This window comes from Microtus pennsylvanicus, chromosome 4, assembly GCF_037038515.1.
Source record: "Microtus pennsylvanicus isolate mMicPen1 chromosome 4, mMicPen1.hap1, whole genome shotgun sequence".
In the NCBI taxonomy this organism is placed as follows: Eukaryota; Metazoa; Chordata; class Mammalia; order Rodentia; family Cricetidae; genus Microtus; species Microtus pennsylvanicus.
The window spans coordinates 142,257,162-142,276,243 of record NC_134582.1 but is presented as its reverse complement, the minus strand read 5'-3'; the positions used below and the strand labels follow the sequence as shown (position 1 = coordinate 142,276,243).

At 38.6% G+C, this 19,082-nt stretch overlaps 1 protein-coding gene across 8 annotated transcripts in view; it reads left to right on the top strand.

Moving 5' to 3' along the window:
- Znf438 (zinc finger protein 438) overlaps positions 1 to 19,082 on the top strand; it is a 145,433-nt gene that overhangs the window by 67,322 nt on the left and 59,029 nt on the right. For all 8 annotated transcript variants that reach the window (XM_075970728.1, XM_075970734.1, XM_075970731.1 and 5 more), the window contains one exon: positions 13,977 to 14,202. The gene's annotated coding sequence lies outside the window, so the exon portion shown is untranslated. The remainder of the gene's footprint in view (positions 1 to 13,976; positions 14,203 to 19,082) is intronic.

The following is a 19,082-nucleotide window of genomic DNA, read 5'->3' as shown; positions in this document are numbered from 1 at the left end:
AGGACTTTTCTGACTGCCAGCTCAGATGTCTTTTTCTCTTTTGTTTTTAGAGACAGGGTTTCTCTGTGTAACAGCCCTAGCTGTCCTGGAACTCCTCTGTAGACCAGGTTGGCCTCAAACTCACAGAGATCCACCTGCCTCCACCTCCTGAGTGCTGGGATTAAAGATGTGCGCCACCATCACCCAGCCATATTTTTTTTTAAATAATGAAAATTTCTCTTTAAACTACATTATACTCAGATATGCTAAAATAACGTTTGTACTGATTCTCTTGCATATTTTCTTTTTTTATTATATATTTATTTATTTTTAAAGATTTCTGCCTCCTCCCCGCCACTGCCTCCCATTTCCCTCCCCCTCCCCCATCAAGTCACCCTCCCTCATCTGCTCAAAGAGCAATCAGGGTTCCCTGCCCTGTGGGAAGTCCAAGGAACACCCACCTCCATCCAGGTCTAGTAAGGTGAGCATCCAAACTGCCTAGGCTCCCACAAAGCCAGTACGTGCAGTAGGATCAAAAACCCATTGCTATTGTTCTTGAGTTCTCAGTAGTCCTCATTGTCCCCTATGTTCACTGAGTCCAGTTTTATCCCATGCTTTTTCAGACCCAGACCAGCTGGCCTTGGTGAGTTCCCGATAGAACATCCCCATTGTCTCAGTGTGTGGGTGCACCCCTCGCGGTCCTGAGTTCCTTGCTCGTGCTCTCTCTCCTTCTGTTCCTGATTTGGACCTTGAGATTTCAGTCTGGTGCTCCAATGTGGGTCTGTGTCTCTGTCTCCTTTCATCGCCTGATGAAGGTTAATATTCAGGAGGATGCCTATATGTTTTTCTTTGGGTTCTCCTTCTTATTTAGCTTCTCTAGCATATTTTCTGTTCTAGAATATAACGGATTTTACTTTTGATTTTTGAAAGAAAATGTGCTTATTATGACATAAATTTTAACACTTTTAATTTGAAGTTGGCTTAGAATAAAGAGAATTGACATAGAAACAGTAGAATTATTATACAGAACACTAAAAAAGGGATTAATGTTTTTGTTTTCATTAGTCTTATGAATAACATTGTAGGTAAAAGGATGGTGTACTTATAGAGATGTATTCCTTGCCAACATAAAAAGAAAGATTATGTTTAAGCCTACAGTTCTCAAAGTTAAGTGGGGCTTTAGTCTTTAGAATAAAGTCTCTTTATGCACCCTTTAAAAGATGTTGTCTTTACCCACCATGTGGCCCTCTGTGAGAACAAGTGTTTTTACTGTCTGGGGAGATTTGACAGTGTTACATCCTTCCCCTCTGTTTTCGCCCAGCTGTGTCTTGAGAGGCTTATCCTTGGCTGTTCTCTAGAAGACTACTGGACTTCAAAATTTGTCAGAGTGTAGTACCCTTATCTCCTGAGTACCAATCAGCACTTTTTCCTCCATTTTTCTTTTCAGCAAATCTTGCTTCCTCCAATCCATGATCTCTCTCAATCCACTCTTTGGTTGTTCTTAAGTCTGTCTTCCTTCCTCGCTCCTTCACATGACCATTGTGGGAATACATGCTGTTTCTCTTCACCCAGTATCATAGACATGGATGGAGCACAGAGAGACTTGGACCCTCCTTCCCGAGGACTATATGGTGGAACCCAGTGCACACTAGTCCCCAGGAACTAATGGGATTTATTGCAAGACAAACAAAATAAATTTACCTTCAAAGTCTATATATTGTTGATGAAGGCAGTTAAAAAATTTCATTGAATCTCTTCTTGTGTGAAAACTTTGCAATGCGTTCACCAAAATTGGAAAAACGCATAGCATGTGAATGTGAAAGCATGTTTTAGATTTAGGCTTATTTATCCTGGTGGCTGCCTTGGGTGCATAAGCCACAACAGCTTCTAAAACTCCTTTGCCAGACTTAACATCTTATGATTTGGATCATACAGTTGATGCTATTAATTTCCTTTCATTAAAACTTACTATTACAGGTTTGGAAACAGTTCACCATGAGGTTTTGGGGGGGGGGTTGTTTGTTTGTTTGTTTTGTTTTTTGAGACAGGGTTTCTGTGACTTTGGAATCTGTTCTGGAACTAGTTCTTGTAGACCACGCTGGCCTCAAACTCACAGAGATCCACCTGCCTCTGCCTCCCGAGTGCTGGGATTAAAGGTGTGTGCCACCACCACCTGGCCCACCATGAGGTTTTTAAAAGCAAAATGCTTTCATTACTTTCAACAAGGGACATGTGACAAAAAACAGCAGTTCAATACTAGCATCTACATGTATGTATGTGTGTGCCTTTGGAGACCAGAAAGTACTTCTTATCCCCTAAAGCTGCAGTTACAAGTGGTTCTAAGCCATCTCACATGGATACTAAGAATTAAACACAGATCCTCTGAAAGATTAGCAAGCACTGTTAACAACTGAACCCTCTTTCTAGCCTCTTGTAGGTGTGTGTGTGTGTGTGTGTGTGTGTGTGTGTGTGTGTGTGTGTGTGTATAAAACTCAGAAAAATGTTTGATTTGGAAAATGATAGGATCTCCCTGTTGCCAACCAAGAGAGCTATTCTTTGATAACAGCAGCTGGTGATCATGTGTTAACTTCAAGATAATCTAGAAACAAAACTTGGACATTTCTTTGTTCTATAAGTTCATATAGTTCAGTGGTTAGTCTTTAAGTTGTATTCATGTACATATTGTTGGAAAAGTCAGCACTTTGTTTAAGTGATAAACTTTCCTATTATAGGCTAATGGAATAAAAGATAGGACAAGTAACTTTATTTCCTAGTTTGTGCCCCTTAGAGTTATTAAGAATGAATGTATTAAAAATAACTCCAAACTAGATTTTATTATGTGTATGTCTTGCCATTGGGGTTGGCATAAGTATTTATTTTAAATACACCAGAATAAGTTGGAGTCCATTCCCAGACTTAACAGTAAACTTGTAAGACCTAACAGTTACACTCAAAAGAACACTCCAAGAGAGCATGTGTGGATCATCTCCAGGACAAACTGTTAGGTTATATAACAAGTATAAAGAAGAGTTTAGTATCACAGTGCACCATCTGGTCACTGTGTGTAGCCCTAGCAGTAATCACAAAGAAATTTGGGGATTGAACAAGTATGTAAAAATTAAATAATACTCCCAAATTATTGGGAGTTCAATAAAGAAATTACAAGGTAAATTAGAAAATATTTTAAGTTAAATTAACCCAAAGCGTGGTACACCAAAACTTGTAGGATACAGCTGGAGAAAGGCAATTTTCATAGAGAATTTGTTCCCAGTAATGGGACAGCTTCACTCTTGTCACCATAATACCTGAGGAATTTCCGAAACTTTTAGAGGTCTGACTCAAACCAAACTGGGATTCATGGCTTCAACTCAGATAAACATTTGAAGACTAGCTTTGATAAAGCAGAGTTGGGGTTTAGTACAGAACTTATAATAGAGATTCTCGCCATGGAAGAGGCAGTTACTGGGAGACTGGAAATGACCATGTAGGTCCTCTGGATACCATGAACAATTTATATCAGCCAGATTTCAGACAATATCACATCCAGTAACTATAGTACAGGTATACACACCAACACCAAAAGCAGAAGAGGATTCATCAACAGTTTCTACACAGATCTACAAAACAAGGTCAGCAGGGTACATAAGAATGACAAACTAACCGTTATGGGTGACTTCTGTGCAAGAGTGGGATCCGAAGAAAGAATAGACTATAGTGTCATGGGAACCTATGGAGTCGGGCAAAGGAATAATAGAAGGGAACAACTGCTTGATCTCTGCTCTGCTATGCAAATGATTTGTATATATCCAACACAAAATCCAACAGGCCAAACCAGCAAGATGCAGGACATGGAAATCCCCTGACAAATGCACATACAGCCAAATTGACTACATTCTGGACAGCAGGAAACCCTTATCTAGCATCCAAAACAGCTGATCATTTCCTAACTTAGGTCAAATTACCAACTTGTTATGGCCAACATTCAACTGAAACTTAGGAGAGGCACACCAGGTGAGACAAACCTGAAGATCGATTGTAAACAACTGATGAATGCAGCTGTAGGAGAGAGTACTAGAGAACCGCTGGAAAAAAAATGAGGGAAATCACTAAACAACCCTTACAAATATAGAAAGCAAATGAGAGAAAATCAAAGGAACTATACAGGAGGCTTTAAGGGAGAAATTTGGTTATGCAAAAAGGGCAGGTACCAGTAGACTGGCTTACTGCAGAGAGGATCAACCTGGTGGACAAAAGAAGGAAGCTAAAGAGCAAATGAAGGGTCAAAACACCACAACTATCTGTGCAGGGAGGTCAAAAGAAGAGCAAAGGATAGAGAGCTGTGTATATAAAATATATGCAAAGAGCTCAAAGAGGCTAGATTCCATAATAAAACACGTCTACAAAACTATCAGGCAGATAACTGCCAGATATGCTCCTCAGATTCAGGTGATTCAAATTGGGCAAGGTCATTTATTAACAGAACCAGGGGAAGTAAAGCAAAGATGGAGACGATACTTTGACACCCTGTATAATGACCCTAATGCTGTCAGCGTAGACTGCAATGAGAATCACTTCGGCAGCCACTCGAACACCAGAGATGATGAGGAAATATTAAGTAGTGACAGGATTGAGATAGAGGAAGCTATCAAGAGAGCAAAATGCAGGAAGGCCCCAGGAGTGCATGGCATCACGGTGGAGGAACTGGAGGCAGCTACAATAGGCTCAGGGGCCAAGGTGCTTCTCAAACTCTTCAGAGAGATATGAGAACATGAAGTGATTCCCACAGAATGGAAGCACTCAGTCGTAATTCCCATACACAAGAAGGACAAGCTGGACTGCTCAAATTATAGGGGCATTGTGCCATAGCAGCAAGACTTCTCCTCCATTATCCTGCAACGGATCAAAGGCAGAATAAAGGAGATCCTAGCAAAGGCCCAATGCAGATTCATGGCTAACAGGAGCACAATAGATCAGTCAGGTCTTCCCTTTAAGGCAACTGGCAGAAAAATACAAAGAATTTGGAAAAGACTTATATATCTGTTACATTGACTTCAGGAAGGCATTTGGAAGCATTCAGAGGAAAGGACTTTGGGAACTACAGATACCCAGAGAAAATCATAAAAATACTAGGAGATGCCTTTAAAGATACCTTTGCACCAGTCAAAGTCTGTGGAGGACTAAGTGATCAGTTTAAGACAATCATAGGAGTGTTGCAGGGATGTGTCCTCTCACCACTACTCTTTAATATATTTTTGGAATTAATAGTAGCAACAGCCCTGGAGGATAAGGAGATGGGTGTGCAAAATAGGTGGTGTGCAAATCAATAACTTGTGTTTCACCAACGATAAGCAGTCCAAATGAGCTGCGGGCCATGGTAAATAGAGTGGTGGAAGTAAATGAAAACCTTGGTATAAAAGTAAACATTGGGAAGACTGAGATATAACACTTGGGAAGGGTGCACAGGATTTTAATATTGTAAAGAATCAGAACCTCACGCAATCAGTCAACTCTGTCTATCTGGGAGGAAACCTCAGTTCAAAGGAGGGAACTATTTCAGATGTCAAGAGGCAGATGGGGAGAGTGAGGGCTGCATTCTGGGCACTAGGAAAGGTTTGGTCAGCAAGAGACAAAATGACAACAAAATTACAAGTATACGAGATACTTGTCTTGCCTTCTTTACAACTCCGAAATGAAACACTCTTCCAAACAACGGCTGAATGTGTTTGAGACGGCATGTCTCAGGAAAATTCTAGGCATCACAGAAAGACATAGGCTGTGCAACAATGACATTAAGAAACTCTGCCATCTACAGAAGGAAATAAACTACAGGATATGGCAACCGCGCTTGAGGTGCTTATGCCATGTTATGAGAATGAATGACAGCAGATACCTGAAGATAGCACTGCTTGGAGGACTGCATGGACAAGGTGAAGAGGAAGACCCAAAAGATGCTGAGTAGACAGCATAAAGGAAAACTGGAACCTTGGGTATGACAATAACACAAGCATCTAGGACTGCCCAGGAGATGAACAACTGGAGAGCCACCATAAATGGGTTGCCCATGAATGATTAAGCATTTCTGGGGCATTGATGGTAATAATGATGGTGATGATGGTGATGATGGTGATGATAGAGATTTAAGAACAAGTGTTGGGGGAAAGGTACTCCAGAGCATAGGTGTGGGCTTCTTACAAACCTGCCCTTCACCATCTTCACAATACTCAGACCTGCCAATTTAATGGGTTTGGAACTTACTGTTTTCAGAGATTGCTAAGGAATCTAAATGAGAGGACCACAATCAATAAAATCACAGGGGTACAGGAAGGTAGGGGATCTTACTGCAAACAGTGAGCAAATCTTACTGAGTCTTCTTCTTGAGATACTCAGAAAATGTCTTGGGAAAGGAGAGAAACCTACCAAAGGGAGTGCACATTTAGGATTAAAGCCCTTGTTTACTGTTATTTTAACATAAAGTGTCTCTATACAAAAGGAATATTATGTCTATATTGTCAGCTTTGACAAAAAATTCTAATTGTGCTTTCTTGCTTCTTAGTTGGTGAGAGACTTTAATCAGACTCTCAAGTAACAGGCTCCTTTCCTTTCTCTTACACCCATACTTTTTTATTTTGCCTCAAAATGGATAGCTACAGATGCTGTATGTGTATGTGTATACATGTGCATATACACAAACATGCATATATGCATGCCCCTGAGAATATGTAGATATCAGAGGACAGCATCGGTGTTGATTTTCACTTTCTTCCTTGTTTGAAATAGAGTATTTCTGTTCATCTCTGCATATTCCAAATTCCCTGGTTCACAAGCTTCCAGGGGCCTTCCTGTCTCTGCCTTCCATCTAACCAAGCACTAGGATTACAGATGTACATATTGCTTCATCTGACTTTCATGTGAGTTGTGGGGATCCAAATGGAAACCATCTCCCCCAAAGTCCCTAGATGTCTATTTTTTAAAGAATGATCCCAAATTAAATTTAACCTCCCACCTTATCAACCTAGAAAGAGAACACCACGTACACAACCAATAGAAATAAAATAATAAATAGTAAACCACAAGTGGGGTGTGGTGGTACACACTTTTAATCCCAGCACTTAAAAGGCAGTGGCAGGCCCATCCCTGTTCATAGCTAGCCTGGTCTACATAGCAAATTACAGGCCAGCTGAGGCTGCATAATGAGAGTTTGACTATAATAATAATATAACAATAATAATTATAAGGCTACATAATGAGACCTTGTCTCAGATAATAATGACAAGAACAACAAAGCACAAGTAAATGATGAAAACTACTGAAGAAAAGGAATGACTGGAAAAATTGGTTCTTACTGGCTTTGTGGGAGCCTAGGCAATTTGGATGCTCACCTTACTAGACCTGGATGGAGGTGGGTGGTCCTTGGACTTAACACAGGGCAGGGAACCCTGATTGCTCTTTGGGCTGACGAGGGAGGGGGACTGACTGGGGGAGGGGGAGAGAAATGGGAGGCGGTGGTGGGGAAGAGAAATAATCAATTGAAGAAAATGAACCTTTAGCCAGACCAACAGAGATGAAAGTCAACAGTCCAAATACTAAAGTCAACACTGAAAACAGAGCATCACTGCGTCTGTTACAGAAATGTAAAGGCTTATAAAGGAATACTAAGAACAAATACGTTCTTCTGATTACTTCATTAAAATAAATAATTCCTAAAAGACAAAACCTATCTAGACTGACTCAAGAATAGAAAATTTGAACTTTTAACATGTAAAACAGTTGATTCAACCCACACAATATTCCTTCTCCCCTCTCTTCTCCTGCCTCTTCTCTTCTCCTCTCTTCTTTCTCTTTCAGGCTCAGATGAATTCTCTCAAAATTTTGAGGAAGAATTGACAATAGTCTATGTTTTCTCAGATGTGTAGAAAGGAATAACATGTTTCCCAGATTATTCTGTAAGATCAAGTAGAATTTAAACAATAAAACCACACAAGAAAACTAGACAAACCCTTATAAATATAGATGCAAAAACAGTCAACAAAATACTAGTGTACTAAATGAAATAGCTAAAAGAATTGTAAACAGTACCAGGTGGGTTAATCTCAGGAATGCAAGATTGACTCAACATTATAAACCCCAAGGAACATGTGTGTGTGTGTGTGTGTGTGTGTGTGTGTGTGTGTGTGTGTGTGTGTGTGTGTTTAAAAGCCATGTGTCATCTTAATAGAAACAGGATGCATTTAATGGCATTTAAGTCCTTCTTGTGAAAAGAATGAGCAGACAAAGAGTAGAAGATAACTTCTTACCCTGATGAAGGGCATCTCTGAAAACGTGTCAGCTCAGATACTTTGTGGTAGAAGACTAAAATGCTTTCCCATCAAAGTTAGGAAAAGGAAAAGTCTTTGTTTTGTCTCTACCTTTATTCAGTGTTGTTCTGAAGGTTCTAACTGGCACAAGTAGACAAGGAAAGAGGTCCCAATTTGTATATCACAAGATTTTGCTTATAAAATCTCTTAAGAAACATGTTAAGAAAAAAAATGGTGATACTAAAAATTAAGTATCAAGGCTCAAAGATACAAAATCAGCATAAATACCAGTTGCATTTTTATGCACTAGCCTTGAATCTGAAAATAACTAAGTAAAGCAACATTTACAGTAGCACCAAACCAAAAATAAATTTAACAAAAGAAGTTCAAGACTTGTAACAGAAAATGCTAAAATAATTTCAAAATTAAAGCCTTAAATTAGGAAGGCCATTCCAAGTTTTTACGGTGGGAGAGTTAACACTGTTAGCACGAGAGTCCTACATACACTAAAACTACATACTCAGTGCAGCTCTGTGCAGTCAGGACTTTCCCATACTGCATGTGTCGACAATCTCATCTTTAAAATTGGAATGGAAATTCAAGGTACTTAGAGTTGCCGAACTTGGCTTGGGAAGCTGGGGGTGTGGGGAAGTGAGGAAATACTGATTCATCCTTCTTAGTATCATGACTTAAATTACAAATTATAATAAAGAAGTCAGCATGGTACTGCAGTAGGGATAGGAGATGTGTGGAATAGAAGGAAGAATCCAAATGCACCCTGATATTTCTGCTACACTGTTTTTCAATAAGGATGCCCAGAAAAATCAATAGGGATAGGATAACTTTTCACCAAGTGGTCCTAGAACAACAGCAACAATAACAACAAAAGGAAAACCCCTACATTATGTATAGAAGTTATGTGAAGACCTAAAGATAAAGGTAAAAAATTTGAAAAACTCTGAGAGGAAACCACAGGTTGACATTTTTATGACTTGAGTTATGCAAAATAATTTATAAGATTGACACTCAAAGCACAAGTAACAAACTAAAAGTGGGTAAGTTGGCTTGCACCAAAATTAAGAACCTTCAAGGCTGAAATGACAAGCCAGGATATAAAAGAGAATATTTGCAAATTATATCTGGTAAGAAGCTTGTATCCAGAATAGTTGAAGAACTTTTACAACTCATCAATAAAAAAGTAGCGTAATTAAATATGTACACATACATATACTCTTTTTTTATTTTTTAGTGTCAATGAGTAGGACTGGGCGGTGGTGGCACACACCTTTAATTCTAGCATACAAAAAACAAAAACAAGTTGCCAGTGAGCACATGAAAAGGTACTAAATGTCACTAGTCTTTTAAGAATTACCACAGTGCCATATGATAAAAAAAAAAAGTAGAAACAGGCATTTCTGGGATTGTGTAGCACCTGGAGAATTCATAATACTGCTAGTGAGGATTATATATGAAGTGTCATCAGACAACCTGACAGTTCTTAAGAAGGTTGAGCATGAAGTACCATGTGACCTAGCCAGTGGCTATGTAGAATATATCCATTCTGATTGTATATAGAACACATCAAAGGAGCATTTGTGATATGTAGATTGGCACCCTATAACCTAGCCTATAGCTGTGTGGAATATAGCCATTCTTGCTGCAGATAGAATAACCCTTTAAAAGGAGACATTGTGGCATGTCAGTTTTATCATAACCAATTGCTGATCAAGCTCCTCTTGGGTTTCTGTTGTGATGCTACATGCTAGATGTTAGATGCTGAATACAAAGAACTGTGAGCCCACTCTCCTAAAGCTTCTCTGTTGTTGGTACTAGGCATTATTAAATAAAATCACAAATATGAGAGAAATATATATTGAGGACTAGGAGAACCTTTGGAGGTGGAGCCTAGTGGAAATAAGTTAGACCACCGTGAGAACATGCTCTTAAAGGGAATATTGGAGCCCCTACCCCTTCTTCTCGGTCTATCCTTTTGCTTCCTACCCATCATGAGAAGGAACAGCCTCCTCTGCTATTCCTCCTGTCACGAAATGTACTCCCCCACTATTGGCCCTGTAGTGCCTAGGCCAAATACCATCTGAAACTTTAGAGTCCATGAATAAAGTAAATCCTCCACTAAGTTAATTGTCTTAGGCATTTTATCATTACAGCGAACAAGTGCAGCACATGTAAATACTCCATTGAGAGGAAGCTGGTATGCTTAAGAAATTCAAGGAAGGCTGGGTAACTGGGGTGCAGAACTGGGGCAAGAAATAGAGGGTGAAGTGAGTCAGGAGCAGACCATGAAACCCCACAGAAGCCTGTTTGGAGTATGTAGTTTTCTAGGCAGGGGATGATGCAACATGTGCCAGGAGATCAGCAGCGGAGAAGGGGAAACATGGATGTCAGAGGGCTTTTAGGAGATAGCGCTGATGCAGTGTGATGTGCTCCACGGCAGAGAAGGTGAGAGGGAGAGTGCAAGCCACAGCTCTGAGATGTGGCTTTTGAAAATGAAAATGTTGCAGTACAAATTTCAGCCAGAAAATCCCCCTTGGATTTTATTTTAAAGCACCTCAGGAAACATGGCTGCTTGCTTTCTGCTGGGAAGTATCGTTTTCTTACTATGCTAGTCACACATATTATAGAATTGTGCAGCTTACTGATAGCAAGTGCTTTGAGAAAGCAAAAATTTAAGAAAATTTGGCAAATACTTAATAACATTGGCCATATTAATTTTGCTCTGAGCCTTGTCCTCCTAAGAACCCTAGTATCTTATGTCCTTGGCCTGATGCTATGGAGATCATCTGTCATTTAAGTTTCTTCATGTTTCTCTAAGTAATGAAAGCAGACTCTGAAGTAATTGTCTGGCACATAGCTGCCTTCCAGTGACAGCTCTTTGGAATAAGTTCACTTTTAGCCATTTCTTATTTCCTTGGCCAGCCAAACTCCTCAAATGTCAAGTTCTTCAGTGTTTTTATTCTGAAGTTATTGAAGTTACCATCTTTCATTGTAACTTCTAAAGGCCACTTTAGCAAATAACACTATGCTGAAATAAATTTTAAGTATTTAGTTAAATAATTTTAATAACACTAACTTTTTCAAATGCCCACTAAAGAATCTGTTATTCGGTATGTTGTTGGATTTGGAATACCAGCAGTCCTCAGAGCTAAAAAAGTAATAGAAACAAGGACAACATGCAAGTGAGTGCGGGTTAAGTTTACTGTAGTGTGGCAGTTGAACATTCCTGCTAGCATACCAGTAAGGGACAAACAGTAGAGCTGTGTAAATGTTCTCTGCTCATAGCAAAGCTGCAAGGAAATTTAAGTAAGAAAGTTCAGAAGTCATTTAGAGATAGCACTAGTGACTTTCGGCACCCTTTTCCTGGGACAATATCATCAACATGTATTCCAGTGAGCAGCACACAGGAAGGAATAGGGACTTGGATGCCCAGTCTTTCCTTGTGAACACTGAAAACCCCTCCATCTGAGCCCTTCAATTTTTGTTATTGTCTAGAAAGGCTCAGTAAAGCTTAGCTGTTTATTATTAACTGTTAAGTGTATCGCATTGTTTTCTACATGTGCTTAATCTATGATACATTTTAATTTCTGAGAATTGTCACATAAAATGGAAAATTTACAAGAAAAGAACAAATGGTGAAGTTAAAGGACAAAGCATGGTGCCTGTCCCGAGTCTCAAGAAGACATTTACTCCTTGTGTAAGCTTAGATAATTCACATAAGCCATTCATGCCAGAGTTTTTTTATGTGTAAAATAAGGATCATAGAAATACTCATTTCATGGCTGTAATTAAACTAACACATACTGAGAATACTGCTTGGTACATTTAGTCTAAAATATTCATGCCATTTGTTTGTTTGTTTGTTTATTCTTGCTGCAGTTGCTATTTAGTAATGTAGCTTACTCCTGCCTGTACATGAGAGCTTAGTTCCATTCTGGTGGTGGTGGTAGACTTCCTCATATGTGGGGGTGGGGCTAGGATGGCCTTAAAGATAAAGACACTTACTACTAAATCAGTGTCCTCAATCTTCCTAATGCTGCGATCCTTTAATACAGTCCCTCATGCTGTGTTGACCCCAACCATAAAATTCTCATTGTTATGCTATAGCTGTAAGTTTTACTACTGTTATGAATCATAATGTAAACATCTGATATGCAGGATATCTGATGTGACCCCCCAAAAGTTTGCTGCCCACAAGTTGAGAACTGCTGTACTAAGAGGTATGAATCAGATGTTCTAAACCATTGATTTAGGATAACATTATAATTCACAGGCCACTTTAGGCCTATAATCTAAGAATGCTTTCTTTTCTCTCTCTCTCCCTCTCTCTCTCTCTCTCTCTCTCTCTCTCTCTCTCTCTCTCTCTCTCTCTCTCTCTCTCTCTCTCTCTCTCTCTCTCTCTCTCTTTCAGACAGCTTCTCTCTCTGTCTCCCTGGCTGACCCAGAACTCTTTGTATAGGTCAAGCTGACCTGGAACTCAGAGTCTGTCTTTGCCTCCCAAGTGCTGGGATTAAAGGCCTATTTTATCATGTCTGACTAATAGACTTTTACATTTCTGAATTATTAGGAAAAAAAACCTAAAAGATTATGCTCATGACAAATGAAAATTAGACAGTTTGGTTTCAGTATTCAGGAAAGGAGTGGAGTAATTTTGTAGGTATTCTTTATTTTGTTTTATTAGTAGGAGAGTAGTGAGAGACAATGGGCATCTCAGAGCCACAAAACTGGAAATACTTCCTGAGCCTTTATAGAAGTTCCCATTACTTGTTTGTATGGTCATTGATTGTGTTAATTAACAAATAAACTTATGATTTTTAACTATCCTGCTTTGACAAAAGATGAACACATACATACAGAAGTATATGATTTTCACCAGTCATTTTTATGGCCATAAAATGTCTACCCTATTTTTTTCAAGTATGTGTTCGTGTGCGGAACCCAGAGGCATTGAGTTCCTTAGAGCTGTAGTTACAGGTAGTTGTGAGCTGCCAAATGGGGATGCTAGAAATCAAACCCAGATCCTCTGCAAGAGCAGACAGTGAGTGCTCTTACATGCTGAACCATCTCTCCAGCCCCACGAAGTTTCTATTTTGATATGATTTAGAAAAAGTATAACTTTTGTCTTGCTTCAGATTGCCTCAAAGCTGGAATGCAAGTTCATGAATAAATTCAATTGTGCAAAAACTGACAGACCCCAAAGCCTTAGGTTTTCATTAGTGATTGTTAAGATTTGGCTTCTTCTCATTAATTATCAAGAGCAAAAACTGATGTATAAGTGTATGAATGTGGGTGTTGTTTGTATCTGAGTGTGTATTAAGGAAGTTTGTTAAACTTTTTTTTTTGCTTATGATAGGTTTTGAAGCAGTCTAACAGTAATTGATTGTAGTAACAGCATGCCTTTAGAATATAATAGCAGTAGAGTCCTTTCAAAGGTCACTTGTTCTGTTAAAGGCTTTGCCTTTGTGTTTCAGAGTTTAGTTTTGGGAGGCCGGAGGTGGAGGTTTGGAGCATTATGCTTAGGGGACATATGCTTTAATTTTGTCACACCAGTCAGTCATTTGGGCAAGTAATCTTTGTTCCTGTCCTCATCTGTGTTTAACTGTGTGTATTTTGTTGATTGTGTAACCTTTATAAATAGAAGTATTTTGTCTTAGAATATCTGTAAAATCTTGTTCTCCTTTTGTCTAGGTTTATATTCTTTAAAGTCGATTTGTCAAATATATTTGAATGATGACTCTCCAAGGCCCTTGGAGTAATGGGATTAAGACAGATGTGAACCCTGCGCTTGTAGAGTCTTGAGTCTTCTGAGGAAGATACACATTAAATTACATCAATATAAGTATGATCTGTATTGGGAGAAGAGAACTAAATTGTACAAGGGCGATATAGCATCTCAGAACTTCAGCTCATCTGGGTAAGTCAGAATACTTGTCTCTTCAGATTATTTTTGAGTTTTATACTGATATTTTAAATGATCTATTAGTAAATTGAATTTATTTTCAATTGGAAAAATATAGAAAGACAAAAAGTTGATGAACTTACATATAATATCATTTCAGTAGAACTACAATCTTCTGAATTTCTTTTTAATGGCTGATGGATAGATTTTTATAGTTGATGTTTCTAGAAAAGTATTTATTGAGTATAATGTCATGTGAAATTGAGAAAGGCACAGATAATTTTCTAAGTACTCTAAGTTTATCTTATTTGAAAATCAAAATAAGTATTTGCCCTTGAACAGAAAAGTATCTTAAAGTAGATTCTAGCTACAGGTTTCCTCTCTCTTACAATAGTGACTAACTGCTCTTAGTATAAAGCACATGGCTGTTGAGTATACATGGAGTGTTTTTATACAAACCTGGACAGTATAGCCCACTGCACACATGTGTTATGTGGCATAGTCTATTGTTCCTTTAGCTGCAAACCCATGCAGCACATCACCTAACTGAATTCTGTAGACATTTAACACCATGCTTTGTGTGTATCTACATGTGGAAACAGTACAGGAAAAGTGAAGCTAGCATACCTTTGTAAGGCAGACATCAGAATAGAACTTACAGAACCTATGTGAAGGTGTTCCTCATCAGCAAGGAAATGAGGCATAAGAACACGTGATTGGAATGTCTCCTCTGGTTGGCCTCTACCCTAAAGAGAAACTCAATTTACTTTTAAAATTTCATTTCTTACTTTATTTACTTATTCAATTTATTTATTTAATTACTTTATTTCTTTATTATAATTAATGTATTAGTGCTGTTACTTTTTTACTTTGTTAAGTTTTAATTTTTTTTACATGTTACTTATTTTCTGGGGTGGCAAGGCTGGCAGTCCCCAGCAGGGATCCATCACGCTGCCTGTGAGAGACAGATTGGAAGCAGAAGGAAGAACTGCCTGCCTCAGTGGAAGACTGGGGAGGGAATGGGACAGACCATTACACTGCTGCCTTCTGCTTTTTATATTCTTTGTGCTCCCTCCTCTGTAATGTTCACTGAGACTGGATAAGGGAAGTTTGATTGCCCTTTTAGGACTACACATTCCCTGGTTGCTTAATCTCAGCAATTTGACCAACTTTGAGTATTCATATTAACCTCTGGTCAAGATTTACAGAAGCATTGATCTTTAGGTATAAACATAAATATTTAGAAGACAGTTTAACAATATGACCATTTAGCAAAACAATAGCAGTAGGTTCCATACCAGGGCCTGTGATTGACTAGTCATGGGTCTTTGACAGGCTGAATAGTACCAGGCATGAATTCCCTCTGTGGAGCAAGCCTTCAATCCAGATAGAAAGCAGTTGGCCACACATATAACAATCACACCACTATTGTACCAATGGACATATCTTGTCTGGCATGTCATTGTTGTAACACAAAGGTCCACTGTGGGTAAGACTGTTGGTGACTTATTTGCTATCAGCCTGCATTGTACCTGCTGGTACAATGAAAGATATCCAGAAAGGAGCAAGAGTCAGGCTACTTCCAGCTTGGTTTCTCTTCCTAGCAACTAAAATGTGTGATGTCTTCAATAATAGGTAGAGTGGCTTTCCCCCATTTTTAAACTGATTGTTTTGTCTTAATCTGAATGATATCTTTACAAATTCTGGATATTAGCATCATGTGAACTTATTATATGATCTGAAAATAACTTTCCATCAGTTGCCTTTTTATTATTGCCTTTGATTCACAGAAGTATTTATTGTATGTATTATCTATTTACATTTCCTGTGTATTTGTTGTCATAGCTGTTATATTTGGTTTTGATAATTTTATCTTCACTATCTTTTTTATTGATTTTTATTGAGCTCTACATCTTCCTTTGCTCCCCTCCCTGCTTCTTCCCTCCCCCCTTCAAACCTCCCACAAGGTCCCCATGCTCCCAATTTACTCAGGAGATCTTGTCTTTTTCTACTTCCCATGTAGATTAGATCTATTAGATCACTTAGTGTCCTCAATGTTGTCTAAGTTCTCTGGGATTGTGGTTTGTACACTGGTTTTCTTTGATTTGTGTTTAAAAACCACCTATGTGTGAGTACATGTGATAATTGTCTTTCTATGTCTGGGTTACCTCACTCAAAATAATGTTTTCTAGCTCCATCCATTTTCCTGCAAAATTCAAGATGCCTGTTTTTGTTTGTTGTTTGTTTTCTGTGTAGTACTCCATTTTCTAAATGTACCATATTTTCCTTATCCATTCTTTGGTCAAGGGGCATCTAGGTTGTTTCCAGGCTCTGGCTGTGACAGACAGTGCTGCTAGGAACACAGTTGAGCACATGTCCGTGTGGCACTGTATCTTTACTATTTTTGTAAGAACAAAATATAATGGAACATTTAAAAATTTATTTAAAGAAATTTCATTCACTAGGTTAGAAGTTTAAAAAAATGTTGCAGTTTTAAGTACAAAGTATATGTTGAAATAGGGATTGGTAAAATAGTGTTGGTGACTAGCTTCAATAAAACTTGTATGTTCTAGTGTAGGAACTTGAGGATTAGAATTATTAAGCAAACGGAACGGTGGTATAAGAGAAATAAGAGACAGAAACAGAACAGCATCAGGAAGGACATTCAGTGAATACTGAATCTACCTCATTTATTTTCCACATGCTTATATATTTTACTCCAAAAGGGGAGGGGGCAGGCTACAGACTTCATTAACATGATATAAGGAATAGACTTGAATTCTCCAACCTTTGTTCCAGGTGGAGTGGATTCACCTCTACACCTAAAATACTAATTAACCACACACAAGGTCAGAATCTCTTATTTGTAGCCACATCTGTTGTCAACAAAAATAAGCTCAGACTCTCTTACCTCCATTCAAGATAGAACAGGCTCACAACTCTGTGGGCCTTCACAGAATAGATGGTGGAAATGTGGCAAAGAAATGAGAACAGAAGGTGAGGAAGGCTCTCCTTGCAGTTTCCTTTGAATTATTATCTCTGAGTGTCCACAGTAAATTGATGTGGAAATCTTTTGCTGCCTTACTACATTCTTCTCACCTTTCTGTGACCTAGTGTCTTGTATTCAGTTAATATTGCCAATAAAAACATTTGAAGTCTTATTCTAAAGTTAGCTTTAAAGTTTAGACAAGTAAAAGATGTTCTTAAATTACTTAATGTTATCTCAGTTCGTGATTGTATCTGATCAACAACAGGACCATTTAACACTAGTTGTTAATTAGTGGTTTTCAAGACCATCGGCATTGAGCAAGCTGTCTAGAAACATCTCTGCTGAGTTCAGGAAAATACACAAAGAACCAGTTCTTGAGTGGTTTCCTATGGCATTGTGTCTCAATAGAATTTAAGGAATTTATTTCTTCACATTCCATTTCTGTTGCCACTAGTTTTTTTTTTCTGCCTGAATCTTTTCCTGTTCATTGGTTGTAACACAAAGGTTGGTAGTCTTACTTGCCTAATTTTTCCTCACTGCCCATCAGAGTCATCTTTCACTGGCCTCAGCTCTAATCCCTGTCCTCGAGCACTTGTAAGAATTAAAGCAAGCCAATTGTAGTCTGTGAGTTTCTACACAATTTCAGGGCCCTGGAGAACTCAATAGCAAACGTGTCCTCATGCCAGGTCAGGTGGCTTCCTTTCCTACCTGAAGCTCAGTTCATATGTTGGTGAGATGCTAGGAACCTGAGCTAACAGGATCTCATTGAGCTTGGGTGTTGCTACTAGTGCATCTTATCCTCACAATACATAAAGCAGCTTGATTCTTAAAGCTTAGGAATAGGAGCTGAGGAGAAGGCTCAGACAATAAAAGCGCTTGACATACAAATGTGAGGTTAACTTAATTTGGATTTCTAGAGCCCATACAAAGCCAGGCCCAGTGACATAGATAAGTAATCCCAGAACTCCTGTGGCATAATAAAGGGTGGAGACAGGCGAATGCCCAGATTGTGAGTCATACAGAGGAGCAAAGAAGAGACTATTTCAACCAAGTAAGGACTGGCATCCATAGTAGCTCTCTGACCTTCTCATACACACTGTATAATGTCCATGCCCCCCCCACACACACATACAGAAAGGACTTTTAAAAACTCAGTCATATTGAGCTGTTGGAATACTGTGTTCCTTTCCCTCTTAACTTTCAATAAATAGAGATGTTGACTATAAGCAAATTCCCAGCAAGCATACGACAATAGGAAGTCGTAATGAGTGACCATAGGAGGCAATAACTATGACAGATAAGACTCTTCGTTCAGTATTACATCCAAGGGTATTTGAAGTTTTTGACTCTTAAATAAAACTTTGTAACAGATACCACATTTTCTGTGAAACAAGTCCAGGAGTGCCAATTTCATTACATCAGACTTTCCAGTTGAGCCTTATGAGAATGGAAATTCCAAGTTTTGTATGGTGGTTTTGTTCTGCTAGGCCTCTTTTCAAACCATTTTGCTCTAGGCATGAGTGAGCTAATCTCATTTGAGAAGATGTGTTCATTAGCAAAATTGTACCAAAATAAATTTCTCTAAGGTCATAGCATTTAATTTAATAGTATTATGATAATAACTGCCATAATTAGTTTCAGATTTGCCTTCTTTCCCAAAGGACAAGAATTTTTGTAGTCTTGGATATACACTTAAAGCATAAGAATGACAGCAAAATTAATGTCATGGCCTTCAGAGCTTGTTTATGGATTTTTCTTGTTGGGCTCTAAAGGACTTAGGGAACAACATTGTACATCGAAAATAAATCACTTAGGATGTGCAAGATAAAATTGGGTTAATTGGGTTCACCTGATCCTCAGCTAGGCCACACCTCAGTCAACCCAACATTTCTTATTAGTCAAGGAA